The sequence below is a fragment of the Arachis hypogaea genome, chromosome 16 (assembly GCF_003086295.3).
Source record: "Arachis hypogaea cultivar Tifrunner chromosome 16, arahy.Tifrunner.gnm2.J5K5, whole genome shotgun sequence".
Lineage (NCBI taxonomy): Eukaryota > Viridiplantae > Streptophyta > Magnoliopsida > Fabales > Fabaceae > Arachis > Arachis hypogaea.
In genome coordinates, this window is record NC_092051.1 from 42,743,677 (window position 1) to 42,763,782 (window position 20,106).

A 20,106-nucleotide genomic window follows, 5' to 3' on the forward strand; every position below is an offset into this window, starting at 1 on the left:
ATTGACTCTTTGTAGAAGAGATCAACATGGCTGAGAGTCTCGAATCAGAGTTGGAAGACATCTTTAAAGATGTTCAGCCTGATTTGGAGGATTCAGAGGAGATTAAAGAGCCTCTGAAATTTCCTCTGGAAGAGGAAAAACCTCCTAAACCCGAGCTCAAACCATTACCACCATCCCTGAAATATGTATTTCTGGGAGAAGATGACACTTTTCCAGTGATCATAAGCTCTGCTTTAAATCCACAGGAAGAGGAAGCACTTATTCAAGTGCTAAGGACACACAAGACAGCTCTTGGGTGGTCCATAGGTGACCTTAAGGGCATAAGCCCAGCTAGATGCATGCACAAAATTTATTGGAGATAATGCTAAACCAGTGGTTAACCACAGAGCGGCTAAATCCAGCCATGAAGGAAGTGTGCAGAAAGAGGTCACCAAATTACTAGAGGCTGGGATTATTTATCCTATTTCTGATAGCCCCTGGGTGAGCCTGTCCAAGTCGTCCCAAAAAAGGGAGCATGGCAGTGATCCATAATGAAAAAAATGAACTGGTTCCTACAAGAACAGTTACAGGGTGGCGCATGTGTATTGACTACAGAAGGCTCAATACAGCCACCAAAAAGGATCATTTTCCTTTACCATTCATAGACCAGATGCTAGAAAGACTGGCAGGTCATGATTATTACTGCTTTTTGGATGGCTACTCAGGCTATAACCAGATTGCAGTGATCCCCAGGATCAAGAGAAAACAGCATTCACATGTCCATCTGGAGTGTTTGCTTATAGAAGGATGCCATTTGGGCTGTGTAATGTGCCTGCAACCTTCCAGAGATGCATGCTCTCTATTTTCTCTGATATGGTGAAACATTTCTGGAAGTCTTCATGGATGACTTCTCAGTATATGGAGACTCATTCAGCTCCTGTCTTGATCACTTGAAACTTGTCCTGAAGAGATGCCAAGAGACCAACCTAGTCTTAAACTGGGAAAAATGTCACTTCATGGTGACTGAAGGGATTGTCCTTGGGCATAAAATCTCAAACAAGGGAATAGAGGTGGATCAAGCAAAAATAGAGGTAAATGAAAAATTACCACCACCTGCCAATGTTAAGGCAATCAGAAGCTTTCTGGGGCATGCAGGATTCTATAGGAGGTTTATAAAGGATTTTTTAAAAATCGCAAAACCTCTAAGTAATCTGCTAGCTGCTGACACGCCATTTGTGTTTGACACAGAGTGTCTGCAGGCATTTGAAACGCTGAAAGCTAAGCTGGTCACAGCACCAGTTATTTCTGCACTAGACTGGACATTACCATTTGAGCTAATGTGCGATGCCAGTGATCACGCCATTGGTGCAGTATTGGGACAAAGGCATGACAAGCTTCTGCACGTCATTTATTATGCTAGTCGTGTTTTAAATGATGCCCAGAAAAATTACACAACCACAGAAAAAGAATTACTTGCAGTGGTTTATGCCATTGACAAGTTCAGATCATACTTAGTAGGATCAAAAGTGATTGTGTATACTGACCATGCTGCTCTTAAATATCTACTCACAAAGCAGGATTCAAAACCCAGGCTCATCAGATGGGTGTTGCTTCTGCAAGAGTTTGATATAGAAATAAGAGACAGAAAAGGGACAGAGAACCAAGTGGTTGATCATCTGTCCCGGATAGAGCCAGTAGAAGGGACGTTCCTCCCCTCTCTTGAGATCTCTGAGACTTTTCCGGATGAGCATTTATTTGCCATTCAAGAAACACCATGGTTTGCTGATATTGCAAACTATAAAGCTGCAAGGTTCATACCCAAGGAGTACAACAGGCAACAAAAGAAAAAATTAATCACTGATGCAACGTACCACTTGTGGGATGAACCCTATCTCTTTAAGAGATGTGCAGATGGAATAATCCGTAGGTGTGTCCCTAGAGAAGAAGCACAGAGGATCCTATGGAATTGCCATGGATCTCAATATGGAGGCCATTTCGGAGGTGAGCGAACAGCTACCAAGGTCCTCTAATATGGCTTCTATTGGCCCACACTCTATAAAGATTCCCGAGAGTTTGTACGTAACTGTGACAGTTGCCAAAGAGCTGGTAATCTGCCTCATGGTTACGCCATGCCTCAACAAGGAATCCTGGAGATTGAGTTGTTTGACGTATGGGGAATTGACTTCATGTGACCTTTCCCACCATCATTCTCAAACACTTATATTCTGGTGGCAGTTGATTATGTATCAAAATGGGTTGAGGCCATTGCCACACCCACCAATGATACTAAAACAGTGCTGAAGTTCCTCCAGAAATATATCTTCAGCAGGTTTGGGGTCCCTAGAGTACTAATCAGTGATGGGGGCACTCACTTCTGCAACAAACAGCTTTATTCTGCCATGGTCTGGTATGGGATTCGCCACAAGGTGGCAACCCCATATCATCCACAGACTAATGGACAAGCTGAAGTCTCTAACAGAGAGCTAAAAAGAATCCTAGAACGGACTGTAAATACCTGTAGAAAGGATTGGGCAAGAAGCTTGGATGATGCTCTGTGGGCATACAGAACAGCATTCAAGACTCCTATAGGGACCTCTCCATACCAACTGGTCTATGGTAAGGCATGTCACCTGCCCGTGGAACTGGAACATAAAGCCTACTGGGCAACCAGATTCCTGAACTTTGATGCCAGACTAGCTGGAGAAAAAAGATTGCTCCAGCTAAATGAGCTAGAGGAATTCAGATTCACTGCCTTCGAAAATGCCAAGCTTTATAAAGAAAAATAAAAAAAGTGGCATGACAGAAAGCTGTCATCTAGAATCTTTGAACCAGGACAAAAGGTTCTGTTGTTCAACTCTAGGCTCAGGCTGTTCCCCGGGAAACTGAAGTCCCGGTGGAGGGGACCATATGTGATTACAAGTGTATCACCATATGGTTATGTAGAGCTTCAAGATATTGATTCTGATAAGAAGTTCATTGTCAATGGACAGAGAATCAAGCACTATCTTGAAGGCAATGTTGAGCAAGAGTGCTCAAGGCTGCAGCTAGACTAAAAGCTCAACAAGGTCCAGCTAAAGACAATAAAGAAGCGCTTGCTGGGAGGCAACCCAGCCATGGGGCATCAATCCTCTAAGCATTTTGCCCTATTTTTATTTTTATTTGTTTATATAAAGTTCACTGATCCTAAGGTAAAGAGTAAATTGTATAAGTTCACAGGGTTACAGAAGGATTCTGCACACAAAACAGAGAAAAAGAGCTCACTGGCAAGAAAACGCCAGTAAGAGTCTGTTTTGGGCGTTCAACGCCCAACAGAAGCATCCACTGGGCGTTGAACGCCAGTGAGGATAGCCATCTGGGCGTTAAATGCCAGAAAGAAGCTCTTTCTGGGCGTTTAACGCCAGATTTACAGCATTCTGGGCGTTCAGAAAAACGCCCAGTAACAAAGGACTTCCTGGCGTTCAACGCCAGAAAGAAGTAGCAGCTGGGCGTTGAATGCCCAGGAGAGGCAGCATTTGGGCGTTGAACGCCCAAAACATGCAGCGTTTGGGCGTTCAAACGCCAGGATGGTGGGGAGGAGGTAAATTCAGTTTTCTTCATATTTTTTCATTCTAATCTTAATTTTCATGCTTCAATTCATGATTTCTTGCATAAACATGTTAAGAACCCTAATTTCTAAAATCCCTAATTTCTAAAAGCCCTACCTTAAAAATATCAAATATATCTTAATCCATAAGTACAAACCCTCTTTTTCAAATTCAATCCAACTCTTTTTCAAATTTTCAAAACAAATCTATCTTTTCAACTAATATCTTTTTCAAATCTCCACATTATCTTTTTCAAAATCTAGATTTATCTTTTTCAAAAATTTTTCATATCTTTTCAATTTTAAACTATATCATATATTCTATCCTATCTTTTCCAAATCAATCTTTTTATCATATCTTTTCTAAATTTTCGAACCCACCCCCTCCCTTTAAATATGGGTTCGGCCTCCCTCCCCTTCCATCAACAATTGCACCTAGCTCTCCTTCTATCCCTCTCCTTTCTGTTCTTTTGCTTGAGGACAAGCAAACCTCTAAGTTTGGTGTGTTTATCCGTGATCACTAAGATCATGGCTCCTAAAGGAAAACAACCCACTCCAAGAGGCAAGAAAGAGAGCGTTCCAAAACCACTTTGGAATCAAGGGAAGTTCTTATCTAAAGAACATTCAGACCATTATTATAAAATAATGGGTCTAAGATCAGTAATCCCAAAAGTTAGATTCGATCTGAAAGAAGACGAATATCCGGAGATCCAGGAGCAAATCCGAATCAGGAACTGGGAGATGCTAGCCAATCCTGAAACGAAAGTGGGAAGGAATATGGTCCAGGAGTTCTACACTAATATGTGGCATACAGACAGGCAAAGACTATCTGGATCTGATATCTATGACTATCGAACCATGGTCAGAGGAAATATTATTCATACCCACCCTGACAAGATCAGAGAGATCTTAAAGCTACCTCAGCTGAAAGATGATCCAGACTCCTTCAATAGGAGAATGATGAGAACAAACAAGAGCCTGGATAAGATTCTAGAGGACATATGCATCCCTGGAGCCAGGTGGACCACCAGCACGAAGGGTGTTCCTAATCAACTCAAAAGAGAAGATCTCAAACCAGTAGCCAGAGGCTGGCTGGACTTCATTGGGCATTCTCTGCTGCCCACTAGCAACCGTTCTGAAGTCACTGTTAAAAGATCAGTGATGATCCATTGCATCATGATGGGAAAAGAAGTGGAAGTTCATCAACTGATTTCAACTGAATTCTACAAAATTGCTAATAAAAATTCTAAAGAGGCCAGGTTGGCTTACCCAAGCTTGATTTCTCTGCTTTGCAAGGATGCTGGAGTAAGGATGGGAATAACTGAGTATATCTCAATTGAGAAACCAATCACCAAAGCATCAATGGAAAAATAACAAGCACGGGATGACCCCATCAAGAAGAAAACACAGGAATTCCTCCCAGAAATCCCTCAATCTGAATATTGGGAGTATCTTGAAACATCAGTAACCAAGATGCAAGAAGCTATGGAACAAATAATAAAGGAACAGAAGGAACAAAGTCAAATTCTTTGCTATTTGATTAAAGAACAGGAAGAGCAAGGGCGTAACTTGAGGGAATTAAAGCGCCAGAAGTTATCTCTTGAAGGACCAAGCACCCCACAGATCCGAGGAACATCCACTTCCCAGAACAAAGGTTGTTAAATTCCAATTTCTGCTTTAACTCTGTGATAGTTGTCGTTATAGGAGTTTACTTTAGGAGTCATATAATAGTAATTAGTATCTATTTTGATTTTATCTCCAATTAAGTTATAGTCTATTTTTCTCATCATTAGCAAACATGAATAAAATAGCAGATCTTTTGAATAAGAGGCAATAAAATTCGAGTTTTAATAAGAAAAAAAAATTCTAATTAATAACATGTGGTGGCAATGCTTTCTGTCTTCTGAATGAATGCTTGAACAGTGCATATATCTTTTGAATTTGTTGTTTAAGACTGTTAAATATGTTGGCTCTTGAAAGAATGATGAACATGAGACATGTTATTGATAATCTGAAAAATCATAAAAATGTTTCTTGAAGCAAGAAAAAGCAGCAAAGAACAAAGCTTGCAGAAAAAAAAAAGAGAGAGAGAGAAAGAAAAAGCAAGCAGAAAAAGCCAAAGCTCTTAAAACCAAAAGGCAAAGGTAATAGAAAGGATCCCAAGACTTTGAGCATCAGTGGATAGGAGGGCCTAAAGGAATAAAATCCTGGCCTAAGCAGCTAAACCAAGCTGTCCCTAACCATGTGCTTGTGGCGTGAAGGTGTCAAGTGAAAACTTGAGACTGAGCGGTTAAAGTCAATGTCCAAAGCAAAAAGAAGAGTGTGCTTAAGAACTCTGGACACCTCTAATTGGGGACTTTAGCAAAGCTGAGTCACAATCTAAAAGGGTTCACCCAATTATGTGTCTGTGGCATTTATGTATCCGGTGGTAATACTGGAAAACAAAGTGCTTAGGGCCACGGCCAAGACTCATAAAGTAGCTGTGTTCAAGAATCATCATACTAAAATAGGAGAATCAATAACACTATCTGAATTCTAAGTTCCTATAGATGCCAACCACTCTGAGCTTCAATGGATAAAGTGAGATGCCAAAACTGTTCGGAAGCAAAAAGCTACTAGTCCCGCTCATCTAATTAGAATCTGAACTTCACTCAAAAACTCTGAGATATTATTGCTTCTTGACTTATCAGTCTTCTATTTTATTTGTCTAGTTGCTTGAGAACAAGCAACAGTTCAAGTTTGGTGTTGTGATGAGCGGATATTTTATACGCTTTTTGGGGTTAATTTCATATAGATTTTAGTATATTTTAGTTAGTTTTTAGTTTATTCTCATTAGTTTCTAGGCAAAATTCATATTTCTGGACTTTACTATGAGTTTGTGTGTTTTTCTGTAATTTCAGGTATTTTCTGGCTGAAATTGAGGGAGCTGAGCAAAAATCTGATTCAGGCTGAAAAAGGACTGCTGATGCTGTTGGATTCTGACCTCTCTGCACTCAAAATGAAATTTCTAGAGCTACAGGAGTCTAAATGGCGCGCTTCCAATTGCGTTGGAAAGTAGACATCCAGGGCTTTCCAACAATATATAATAGTCCATACTTTGCTCAAGGATAGACGACGTAAACTGGCGTTCAATTCCAGTTCCATGCTGCTATCTGGCGTCCAGCGCCAGAAACAAGTTACAAAGTCGAGTTCAACGCCAGAAACAGGTTACAACCTGGCGTTGAATGCCCAAAACAGCCCAGGCACGTGAGAAGCTTTAGTCCCAGCCCCAGCACACACCAAGTGGGCCCCAGAAGTGGATTTCTGCACTATCTGTCATAGTCTACTCATTTTCTGTAAACCTAGGTTACTAGTTTAGTATTTAAACAACTTTTAGAGATTTATTTTGTATCTCATGACATTTTAGATCTGAATTTTGTACTCTTTGACGGCATGAGTCTCTAAACTCTATTGTTGGGGGTGAGGAGCTCTGCTGTGTCTTGATGAATTAATGCAAGTAATTCTGTTTTCCATTCAAACATGCGTGTTCCTATCTAAGATGTCCATTCGCGCCTAACTATGGAGAAGGTGATGATCAGTGACACTCATCACCTTCCTCAATCCATGAACGTGTGTCTGACAATCACCTCCGTTCTACATCAGATTGAATGAATGTCTCTTAGATTTCTTAATCAGAATCTCCGTGGTATAAGCTAGATTGATGGCGGCATTCATGAGAATCCGGAAAGTCTAAACCTTGTCTGTGGTATTCCGAGTAGGATTCTGGGATTGGATGACTGTGACGAACTTCAAACTCGCGAGTGCTGGGCGTAGTGATAGACGCAAAAGGATAGTAAATCCTATTCCGGTATGACTGAGAACCTGCAGATGATTAGCCGTGCGGTGACAGCGCACCTGGACCCTTTTCACTGGAAGGATGGATGGTAGCCATTGACGACGGTGATCCACCAACACACAGCTTGCCATAGAAGGACGTGCGTGCGTGAATCAGAAGATAGAGGAAAGCAGAGATTCAGAAGACAAAGCATCTCCAAAACTCCAACATATTCTCCATTATTGCATAACAAGTAACCGTTAACCCATGCTCTCTTGTTTATTCGCAATTCAACTGATAAATATAATTGACTTCCTGACTAAGAATTGCAAGATAACCATAGATTGCTTCAAACCAACAATCTCCGTGGGATTCGACCCTTACTCACGTAAGGTATTACTTGGACGACCCAGTGCACTTGCTGGTTAGTTGTGCGAAATTACATTGTGAAGTAATTTCGTGCACCAGACCCCATTCCTCAATATAGCCACACATCATACTCACAAGCCTCACACCACCATTTCACTCTACATGACCATGACTCATACATACCATATCAACCACCGTTCGAACCACATATGGAACGACCACCATCTCAATACCCATATCCCCAAGAACCACAATTTCCACATACACCGCCTCAAGAACCCCACCAACATGAACCACCTTCCGATTACAACAATCTTCCCTTAACCGAGGAACCCTCTCTTCCACCACCACCTCCCGACGAAGCCTTCATATAAGAACTGAGAGACCTTGAATCTCGCATCTTAAGGCGGCAAGAGGAGGATGAAACTAAGTTTAAGGAGCTAAGAGTAAAGATAGCTAGCATGGTAGAAGCCGTGAATCACTTAACGTCTCACCTAAGTTCATGCACTTTAAGTACCCCATTATTGAATGTGGAGAAACAATCAAGGAGCTTAGTGAGAGTATGAACTTGGAGCTCCATGGTGAGGAAGGAGAATTGAAGCAAGAAGGACAACAAAGGGAGAAGATAGAGATTAGCGAACAAAAGGAAGTAGTGAATGGATGTTTGGGATACGTTGAGCACATAAAGGAATTTCGAATTGAAGAACCCTCTTCCAAGAAGCTTAAAGAGGATGTCGAAGAAAAGAATAATGTTGCAGAAGTAAACAGAGAGTCGAAGGAAATTGATCAAGAAGTAGGTTCCATCACTAGTGATTTTTTACCCATGTTGATCAACCCCCTTGATGATCTTGTTGAACCCTTCCCTAGTGGATTAGAAGGCAAGGTTGAGGAAGACTTGAAACCTCCAAGGCCTACTGAAGATGAAGAACTAGGAGAAGTATTCCAAGCAACAAGCGCTCCTATCTATGATGATTCCGAATCAACATATGATCCATCCGAGTTTGAAGAGTCCTTTCCCAAAATGTCTAGATTCGATGATGAGGTAGATTTTACTTTACCTCCTATCTATGATGAGAGTGATGGGGAAGAAATAGAAGAAATTGGTGAAGAAGAAGGTGAACTTGAGGAAGCTTGGCATGAGGAGGAACTTGAAGAACCTCGCCAAGTGGTGGAAACCTCTAGAAGAGGATGGACGGGAGTAGAGCATGCTTTATCAAGATCTTTGGAAACTCCCCCACCTAGTTCATCATCTAATCCTTCGCTTGAGTGGGTAAAACTTCTAACTCTCAGCTTTACTATCCCACTTGAGTATGGTTTGCTTGAAACGGATGGCCAACTTAGGCGCTTTGTGGAATTAAACGAAAGAGGAGGATGTTTGGTGGTTGGCGTTCTAAATCTAGGCTCATTATGGTGGGAAGCTCGAAATTGGAGAGGATGGGTTGGTGTAATGCTCGATTAATTGGGTCTAGGAGAGTAGCTTAGTGCTTTCATGAGAATTCTGTTTTCTTGTCGCCCGAACAAAGTCAAGGCAATCAACTAGAAGATGGGTGCGAGGACAAGATATGGGATCCTGGATCATCTTACGATGGTCAACCTCGGGAGCTCACGTCTTGGAAAGGACCTCACCAAAGCTTAATGAAGAAGGTTGGAACTTCTGACAACCAATTGAAGGACAATCACTCTTGGAGGTTCAAGGATGGATACAAGCACAAGCCACCTTGACAAGGAGCCTCCCAATGTCCAACTTAAGGACTTAAACTAAAAGTGCTTGGTGGGCGACACCCCACCATGGTAAACTCTTTCCATTCTCTTGTAGATATAATGAATGAATGAATTGGGTTCCATTGTATATAGTTTCTTTACTTCTTGGTATATTTTTCTTTGCTTGCTAAGATGTTTATACATTCTATGCTTTAATAAGGGATAATCCTTTGAATTGAGTTTTTGCTTGAATTGCATGTTTTCTCAAGTTATTTGAAGAATCCCCTATGTTTCAAAATACGCTTAATCTTGCATCTTAGCTAGTTTAGAGTTTCAGAGAAGAATGGGAAGGTTATGAGCTTTTTTTGACGCTCATTAAAAAAAAAAAAAACAACCTACGCGCAAGCGCAAAGCGCGCGCACGCGTAGGCTGCCCATTTCAACTATCTGGGCCAAAGACCAGAGAGTTGTGCCACTTTTGGGCCAACTCTGTGTCTCAATCCACGCGGACGCACGCTGTACGCGTCCGTGCCACTCCCTGTTTTTTCATACACACGTTGGCGTACTTCGCGCCTCCGCGCCCATTCCATAAGCTCATACCATCCACGCAAACGCGCACAGTGCGCGCGCACATCGATGTGTTTTAGCATCACCCAGGCCAAAGGACCCGAGAGTTGTGCCAACTCTGGGCCTCTTTTGTGCCTCTGGCCTAGCACACCCGCGCGGACGCACACTGTACGCGTCCGCGCCAACCCTTAACTCACCCATATACGCGTAGGCGTGTATGGCGCTTTCGCGCCATCTTCCTATTTCTATCACCCACGCGGACGCGCACGGTGCGCGCTCGCGTGGATTTAAAAACACCATTTAACCAGAGACGCGAAGCCCTAGCGCATTCGCGGAACACCCCTTCGTCCCCAACGTTCCATTTCTCTTCCACCAACAGCTCCCTCCTCTGTTCAGCAACCAGCGGCTGCCCTCCGGCGAGCGACCACAACCATCGCCGCCATCACCGCGCAACCTCCACTCTCTCACTCTCTCTCACTCCACTCGACCCCTCTCTGTCTCAGCTCTCTCTCTCTCTTGAGGCCAGCCTCAGCGCCGCCTCAGCGCAACCGCGACCACCATTGTCGCTGGCGAGAGCTCCACAGCCACGCCAAACCACCACTCCACTTCGCCTTCACTCCATTTACCCCGTTTAGTTTCTGCACCCCAGGTTTCTGTTTCCCCTGTTCTACTTCTTTTTACTGCTTATTGTAATTCCATTAATGTAGTTAGAATTAGTTTAGTTAGTTAGTTTAGTTTGATTTAAGTGGTTAGCGAATCTGGGCTGAGTAGTAGATTTAGGTATTGTTTGAATTTCTGTTGCTGTGCGAAATTGCTCTGTTTTGCTGCATTGCTCTGTGTTCATGTAATTTGTTCATGTTGCTTACTTGTGATGGATTGATGAAGGGAATGCTGATTGAGGCAACTGCTCCTGTTATCTGTTTTATCTGAATTGCTTTGTTACTGAACTGTTGGCTATCTGTTATATTCATATGAACTCATATATGTATGATTTTTTTTTGTTTCTAATTGTTAATGAATTCATATGGAATCTGCTTTGACTATTTGAATTTGGAAAATGGCCAATTTGCTGCTGAAATGCTGCCGAATTTTTCTTAACCATAGTCATTAAATCAACCTTGTTTGATGGATGTAGCAACCTCTAGTTGATGATTTCTGTTCAATTAGAAGCTTGTTGCTTAAATGGTTTTGGAAAACCCTTAGGGACAAGTTTTGGTCTTGCTTAAACTTTTTTCTTGTGATGCATGATGATTTGCGTATAAGTATTGACTGGTTTTAATAAATTTCCTAAGCGACCATCACTTGTGATTTCCTTAATTTTGTGCCTCTTTTGCATACACACACGAGTTTGAATGTTCTAATCTATATGACCAAATAATTCCTTATGTTCTTATATAGTCTCGTCAAGTCACATAGACCATGAGGTTTCCAATTCATATTTGAACTTGTGACTTGTATGCATTGCTGATGAGCGGATAATTTATACGCTTTTTGGCATTGTTTTTAGTATGTTTTTAGTAGGATCTAGTCACTTTTAGGGATGTTTTCATTAGTTTTTATGTTAAATTCACATTTCTAGACTTTACTATGAGTTTGTGTGTTTTTCTGTGATTTCAGGTATTTTCTGGCTGAAATTGAGGGACGTGAGCAGAAATCAGATTCAGAGGTTGAAGAAGGACTGCTGATGCTGTTGGATTCTGACCTCCCTGCACTCAAAGTGGATTTTCTGGAGCTACAGAACTCGAAATGGCGCGCTTCCAATTGTGTTGGAAAGTAGACATCCAGGGCTTTCCAGCAATATATAATAGTTCATACTTTCGCCAAGAATTGATGACGTAAACTGGCGTTCAACGCCAGCCTTCTGCCCAAATCTGGCGTCCAGCGCCAGAAAAGGATCCAAAACCAGAGTTGAACGCCCAAACTGGCACAGAACTTGGCGTTCAACTCCACAAATGGCCTCTGCACGTGCAACACTCAGGCTCAGTCCAAACACACACCAAGTGGGCCCCGGAAGTGGATTTATACATCAAATACTTACTCATGTAAACCCTAGTAGCTAGTTTATTATAAATAGGACCTCTTACTATTGTATTAGGCATCTTTGGTCTCAGTTTTAATCCATTGTTCATCTTAGGAGACTATTGATCTCGTTTAGGGGGCTGGCCATCTCGGCCATGCCTGGACCTTCACTTATGTATTTTCATACGGTAGAGTTTCTACACTCCATAGATTAAGGTGTGGAGCTCTGCTGTTCCTCAAAGATTAATGCAAAGTACTACTGTTTTCTATTCAATTCTTCTTATTTCGCTTCTAAGATATCCATTCGCACCCAAGAACGTGATGAAGGTGATGATTATGTGTGACGCTCATCATCCTTCTCCCTTATGAACGCGTGCCTGACAAACACTTCCGTTCTACATGAATTAAGCTAGAATGAGTATCTCTTAGATCTCCTAACCAGAATCTTCGTGGCGTAAGCTAGAATGATGGCGGCATTCAAGAGAATCCGGAAGGTCTAAACCTTGTCTGTGGTATTCTGAGTAGGATTCAATGATTGAATGACTGTGACGAGCTTCAAACTCGCGAGTGCTGGGCGTTAGTGACAGACGCAAAAGGAGGGTGAATCCTATTCTAGCATGTTCGAGAACCGACAGATGAATAGTCGTGCCGTGACAGGGTGCGTGAGCATATTATTCACTGAGAGGAGGGGATGTAGCCACTGACAACGGTGATGCCCTTGCATACAGCCAGCCATGGAAAGGAGTAAGACTGATTGGATGAAGATAGCAGGAAAGCAGAGGTTCAGAGGAACGAAAAGCATCTCCATTCGCTTATCTGAAATTCCTATCAATGATTTACATAAGCATCTCTATCCCTATTTTATTATATAATATTCGAAAACATCTTTATCACTTTATATCTGCCTGACTGAGATTTACAAGGTGACCATAGCTTGCTTCATACCAACAATCTCCGTGGGATTCGACCCTTACTCACGTAAGGTATTACTTGGACGACCCAGTGCACTTGCTGGTTAGTTGTATCGAAGTTGTGACAATCATGTATTGAGATCAGAGCACCAAGCTTTGGAGCCATTACCAGGATTTGTTTGAGCCTGGACATCACAATTTCGTGCACCAAGTTTTTTTTCTGCAAGCTTTGTTCTTTGCTGCTTTTTCTTGCTTCAAGAATCATTTTTATGATTTTTCAGATTATCAAATAACATGTCTCCTAGTCATCATTCTTTCAAGAGCCAACATATTTAACATTCTTAAACAACAACTTCAAAAGACATATGCACTATTCAAGCATACATTCAGAAAACAAGAAGCATTGTCACCACATCAATATAATTAAGCTAAGTTCAAGGATAAATTCGAAACTCATGTACTTCTTGTTCTTTTGAATTAAAACATTTTTCTTTTAAGAGAGGTGATGGATTCATAGGACATTTATAACTTTAAGATAGAGTTTACTAACTACTAATGATCATGTAATGAAGACACAAACATAGATAAGCACATAACATAGAAAATGAAAAACAGAGAAAGTAAGAACAAGGAATGAGTCCACCTTAGTGATGTCCTTGAGCTCTTCTATGTCTCTTCCTTGTCTTTGCTGCTCCTCCTTCATTGCTTTTAGATCTTCTCTGATTTCATGAAGGATGATGGAGTGCTCTTGATGTTCCACCCTTAGTTGCTTCCAATAATTGTGTGGAAGAAAATGTATCCCCTGAGGTATCTCAGGGATCTCTTGATTTGCAGTCAAATGTTCTACCACTGAGCTATAGACCCTTGATGGAAGCTTTTGTCTTCCCTTTCCTCTTTCTAGAGGTTTCTCTGGCCTTAGGTGCCATCAATGGTTATGGAAAAAACAAAAAAAAGCTATGCTTTTACCACACCAAACTTAGAATGTTGCTCGCCCTCGAGCAAAAGAAGAAAGAATAGAAGAATAAGAAGAAGATATGGAGGAGATGGATGGGAATGTGTATTCAGCCATATGGGTGGGATTGGGTGGGAGAGAGAGATGTTGAATTTTGAAGGTAGTGGGTGTATGGATGTGAGTGGTAAATGGAAAGTAGAAGGGATGAGTGTTTATTGGGAATAGAGGATGATTGAGAAGAGAGAAGAGAGTGAGTGAAGGTAGGTGGGGATCCTGTGGGGTCCACAGATCCTGAGGTGATCCTGTGAGGTCCACAGATCTTGAGGTGTCAAGGCATTTACATCCCTGCACCAATTTAGGCATGCAAAATGCCCTTGCACACAACTCTGGGCGTTCAGCGCCAGGTTGGTGCCCATTTTGGGCGTTCAACGCCCATTTGCTGCCATTTCTGGCGTTGAACGCCAGAACCATGCTTGTTCTGGGCGTTCAGCGCCAGGATGCTCCCATTCTGGGCGTTCAGCGCCAGAACTATGCTCTGTTCTGGCGTTTGAACGCCAGACAGATGCTCCTCCAGGGTGTGATTTTTCTTCTGCTGTTTTTGATTCCATTTTTGTATTTTTTGTTTATTTTGTGACTCCACATGATCATGAACCTAAGAAAACATGACAAACAATAAAAATAAGAATTAGATAAACATTGGGTTGCCTCCCAACAAGCGCTTCTTTAATGTCAATAGCTTGACAGTGGGCTCTCATGGAGCCTCACAGATGTGCAGAGCTTTGTTGAGACTCTCCAACACCAAGCTTAGAGTTTGGTTGTGGCCTCCCAACACCAAACTTAGAGTTTGACTGTGGGGGTTCTGGTTGACTGCTTTGAGAGAAGCTTTTCATGCTTCCTCTCCATGGTTGCAGAGGGAGATCCTTGAGTTTTGAATACAAGGGAGTTCTCATTCCATTGAAGGACTATTTCACCTCTGTCAACGTCAATCACAGCTCTTGCTGTGGCCAGGAAAGGTCTTCCTAGGATGATGGATTCATCCTCTTCCTTTCCAGTGTCTAGGACTATGAAATCAGTAGGTATGTAAAGGCCCTCAACCTTTACTAATACATCTTCCACTTGTCCATAAGCCTGTCTTCTTGAGCTGTCTGCCATCTCTAGTCAGATTTTAGCAGCTTACACCCCACAGATTCCCAATTTCTCTATTACAGAGAGGGGCATGAGGTTTATTCCTGAACCAAGGTCACACAGAGCCTTAAAGATCATGGTGCCTATGGTACAAGGTATTATGAACTTTCCAGGATCCTGTCTCTTCTGAGGCAATGTCAGTTGATCCAGATCACTTAGTTCATTGATGAACAAGGGAGGTTCAACTTCCCAAGCATCAATGCCAAACAATTTGGCATTCAGCTTCATGATTGCACCAAGAAACTTGGCAGTTTGCTCTTCAGTGACATCCTCATTCTCTTCAGAAGAGGAATACTCATCAGAGCTCATGAAGGGCATAAGGAGGTTCAATGAAATCTCTATGGTCTCTAGATGAGCCTCAGAGTCCTTTGGTTCCTCAGAGGGAAGCTCCTCATTGATCACTGGACATCCCAGGAGGTCTTCCTCCTTGGGATTCACGTCCTCTCCTCTCCTCACAGGTTCGGCCATGGCGCTTATGTCAATGGCCTTGCACTCTCCTTTTGGGTTCTCTTCTGTATTGCTTGGGAGAGAACTAGGAGGGATTTCAGTGATCCTTTTACTCAGCTGGCCCACTTGTGCTTCCAGATTTCTAATGGAAGACCTTGTTTCATTCATGAAACTTACAGTGGCCTTAGATAGATCAGAGACTAGATTTGCTAAATTAGAAGCATTTTGTTCAGAGTTCTCTGTCTGTTGCTGAGTTGATGATGGAAAAGGCTTGCTATTGCTAAACCTGTTTCTTCCACCATTATTAAAGCCTTGTTGGGGCTTTTGATCCTTCCATGAGAAATTTGGATGATTTCTCCATGTTGAGTTATAGGTGTTTCCATAAGGTTCACCTAAGTAATTTACCTCTGCTATTGCAGGGTTCTCAGGATCATAGGCTTCTTCTTCAGAAGATGCCTCTTGAGTACTGTTGGATGCAGCTTGCATTCCATGCAGACTCTGAGAAATCATATTGACTTGCTGAGTCAATATTTTGTTCTGAGCCAATATGGCATTCAGAGTATCAACTTCAAGAACTCCCTTCTTCATAGGGTCCCATTATTCACAGGATTCCTTTCAGAAGTGTACATGAACTGGTTATTAGCAATCATGTCAATGAGTTCTTGAGCTTCTGCAGGCGTTTTCTTTAGGTGAATGGATCCACCTGCAGAGGTGTCCAGTGACATCTTTGATAGCTCAGATAAACCATCATAGAATATATCCAGGATGGTCCATTCTGAAAGCATGTCAGAAGGACACTTTTTGGTCAACTGTTTGTATCTTTCCCAAGCTTCATAGAGAGATTCACCTTCTTTCTGTCTGAAGGTTTGAACATCAGCTCTAAGCTTGCTCAGCTTTTGAGGAGGAAAGTACTTGGCTAAGAAAGCCGTGACCAGCTTATCCCAAGAGTTCAGGCTGTCTTTGGGTTGAGAATCCAACCATAATCTAGCTCTGTCTCTTACAGCAAAAGGGAAAAGCATGAGCCTGTAGACTTCAGGATCTATTCCATTAGTCTTAACAGTATCACATATCTGCAAGAATTCAGTTAAGAACTGAAAAGGATCTTCAGATGGAAGTCCATGAAACTTGCAATTCTGCTGCATCAGAGAAACTAATTGAGGTTTCAGCTCAAAGTTGTTTGCTCCAATGGCACGAATGGAGATGCTTCTTCCATGTAGATTGGAATTAGGTGCAGTAAAGTCACCAAGCATCTTCCTTACATTATTATTATTTTCGGCTGCCATCTCCTCTTCCTGTTCGAAAATTTCTGAAAGGTTATCTCTGAATTATTGTATTTTAGCTTCTTTTAATTTTCTCTTCAGAGTCCTTTCAGGTTCTGGATCTGCTTCCACAATAATGTTCTTGTCCTTGCTCCTGCTCATATGACAAAGAAGAAGGCACAGAATAATAATAATAATAATAGAGATCCTTTATACCACAGTATAGGGATCCCTTTGTTAGTGGAAGAAGAGTAGAAGAAATTCGAACACAGATAGAGGAGAGGGTTCGAATTTGGTGATGATGTGAGGAAGAGATGTTAGTTAATGAATGAATAAATAGAATAAGATGAGAGAGAAGGAGGGAATTTTCGAAAATTAGTTTTGAAAAGGAGTTAGTGATTTTTGAAAAATGGTTTTTGAAAAATGTTTAGTATATATTTTTTTTTTCGAAAATTTTTTTGAAATCAAAAATAAAAATAAAAATAATTAGTTAATTAAAAAGAAATTTTTGAAAAAGAGGGAGATATTTTCGAAAATTAGAAAGAGAGAATTAGTTAGGTGGTTTTGAAAAAGTTAAGAAACAAACAAAAAGTTAGTTAGTTAGTTGAAACAAATTTTGAAAACCAATTTTGAAAAAATAAGAAGTTAGGAAGTTAGAGAAGATATTTTGAAATCAAATTTTTGAAAAAGATAAGAAGATATTTTTGAAAAGATATGATTGAAATTAGTTTTGAAAAATATTTGATTTTTAAAATCTCAATTAATGACTTGATTCACAAGAAATCACAAGATATGATTCTAGAACTTAAAGTTTGAATCTTTCTTAACAAGCAAGTAACAAACTTCAAATTTTTGAATCAAAACATTAATTGATTATGTTATTTTCGAAAATTTGGTATAAAAATAAGAAAAAGATTTTTTTGAAAAATATTTTTGGAATTTTCGAAAATAACTAAGAATTTTGAAAAAGATTTGATTTTTGAAAAAGATTTTGAAAAAGATAAGATTTTCAAATTGAAAATTTGATTTGACTCATGAGAAACAATTTTATCTTTAAAATTTTTTTTGAAAAAGTCAACTCAATTTTCAAATTTGATGAGAGAAAAAGGGAAAGATATTTTTTTTTTGATTTTTGAATTTTTATGAAAAACATGAAAATTATGCAATGCATGAAATTTTTAGATCAAAACAGTGAATGCATGCAAGAATGCTATGAATGTCAAGATGAACACCAAGAACACTATGAAGAACATGATGAACATCAAGAACATATTTTTGAAAAATTTTTAATGCAAAGAAAACATGCAAGACACCAAACTTAGAATTCTTTCATGTTTAGACTCTAAGAAATGAAAAATGCATATGAAAAACATGATAAGACACAAAACAAAAAATCATCAAGATCAAACAAGAAGACTTACCAAGAACAACTTGAAGATCATGAAGAACACTATGAATGCATGATATTTTCGAAAAAATGCAAGATGCATATGCAAGTGACACCAAACTTATGATATGACTCAAGACTCAAATAAGAAACACAAAATATTTTTGATTTTTATGATTTTCTAATTTTTTTGGATTTTTATTTTATATTTTTCGAAAATTATATGAAAAAGAAAAATAAGGATTCCAAAATTTTTAATATGAATTCCAGGAATCTTGCCATGTTAGTCTAAAGCTTCAGTCCAGGAATTAGACATGGCTCACTAGCCAGCCAAGCTTTCAAAGAAAGCTCCAGTCCAAAACACTAGACATGGCCAATGGCCAGCCAAGCTTTAGTCGTTAACACGAGAGTATATTGCTCTTTGATAACAAATTGCAAGCCTCAGTCCAAAAGAATTTAGACATGGCTTTACAGCCAGCCAGGCTTCAACATGCTTCATGAAACACTAGAATTCATTCTTAAAAATTTTGAATAAATTTTTTTTTTTTTGAAAACATTTTTATTTTTTTTCGAAAACATATGAGAGATTTTTGAAAATATTTTTGAAAGATTTTTGAAAATAAAATAAAAAGAAAATTACCTAATCTGAGCAACAAGATGAACCGTCAGTTGTCCAAACTCGAACAATCCCCGGCAACGGCGCCAAAAACTTGGTGCTGTTGCCGGATCAAAAGGGAATCTGGCACTGATGTTACCGGACCAAAAGCTTGCCGAAAACTCAAACAATCTCCGGCAACGGCGCCAAAAACTTGGTCCAACCTTTGATCAAAGTTGACTCTCCTTGTGTAGGGGCGTGCGTTCACTTCCATGTATGGCAAGTTAATCGCCAACCTCACATTCTCCGGACTAAAATCTAAGTATTTCCCCCGAACCATTGTAACATAGTTCTTTGGATCTGGGTTCTTACTTTGATCATGGTTCTTGGTGATCCATGCATTGGCATAAAACTCTTGAACCATTAGGATGCCGACTTGTTGGATGGGATTTGTTAGAACTTCCCAACCTCTTCTTTGAATTTCATGTCGGATCTCCGGATACTCATTTCTTTTGAGTTTAAAAGGGACCTCAGGGATCACCTTTTTCTTGGCCACAACATCATAGAAGTGGTCTTGATGGGCTTTGGAGATGAATCTTTCCATCTCCCATGACTCGGATGTGGAAGCTTTTATCTTCCCTTTCCCTCTTCTAGAGGATTCTCCGGTCTTAGATGCCATCAATGGTAATGGAAAAACAAAAAAAGCTATGTTTTCTATGTATTTTCAGATAAGCGAATGGAGATGCTTTTCGTTCCTCTGAACCTCTGCTTTTCTGCTGTCTTCATCCAATCAGTCTTACTCCTTTCCATGGCTGGCTTTATGTGATACATCACCACTGTCAATGGCTACTTTCGGTCATCTCTCAGGAAAATGATCCAATGCCCTTTCACGGCACGGCTAATCGTCTGGAGGTTCCCGATCATGCTGGAATAGGATTCACCCTCCTTTTGCGTCTGTCACTAACGCCCAACAATCGCGAGTTTGAAGCTCGTCACAGTCATTCAATCATTGAATCCTACTCAGAATACCACAGACAAGGTTTAGACTTTCCGGATTCTCTTGAATGCCGCCATCATTCTAGCTTACGCCACGAAGATTCTAGTTAGGAGATCTAAGAGATACTCATTCTAGCTTAATTCATGTAGAACAGAAGTGTTTGTCAGGCACGCGTTCATAAGGGAGAAGGATGATGAGCGTCACACATAATCATCACCTTCATCACATTCTTGGATGCGAATGGATATCTTAGAAGAGAAATAAGAGGAATTGAATAGAAAACAGTAGTACTTTGCATTAATCTTTGAGGAACAGCAGAGCTCCACACCTTAATCTATGGAG

The 20,106-nt window shown here is 40.6% G+C and overlaps 1 non-coding gene across 1 annotated transcript; it reads left to right on the forward strand.

Annotated features, from left to right (window-relative positions):
• Positions 1-16,305: 16,305 nt before the first annotated feature.
• Positions 16,306-16,413, forward strand: LOC112761889 (small nucleolar RNA R71). Its single transcript, XR_003182260.1, has one exon. It is a non-coding gene; the product is annotated as a small nucleolar RNA R71 (small nucleolar RNA).
• Positions 16,414-20,106: the final 3,693 nt, after the last annotated feature.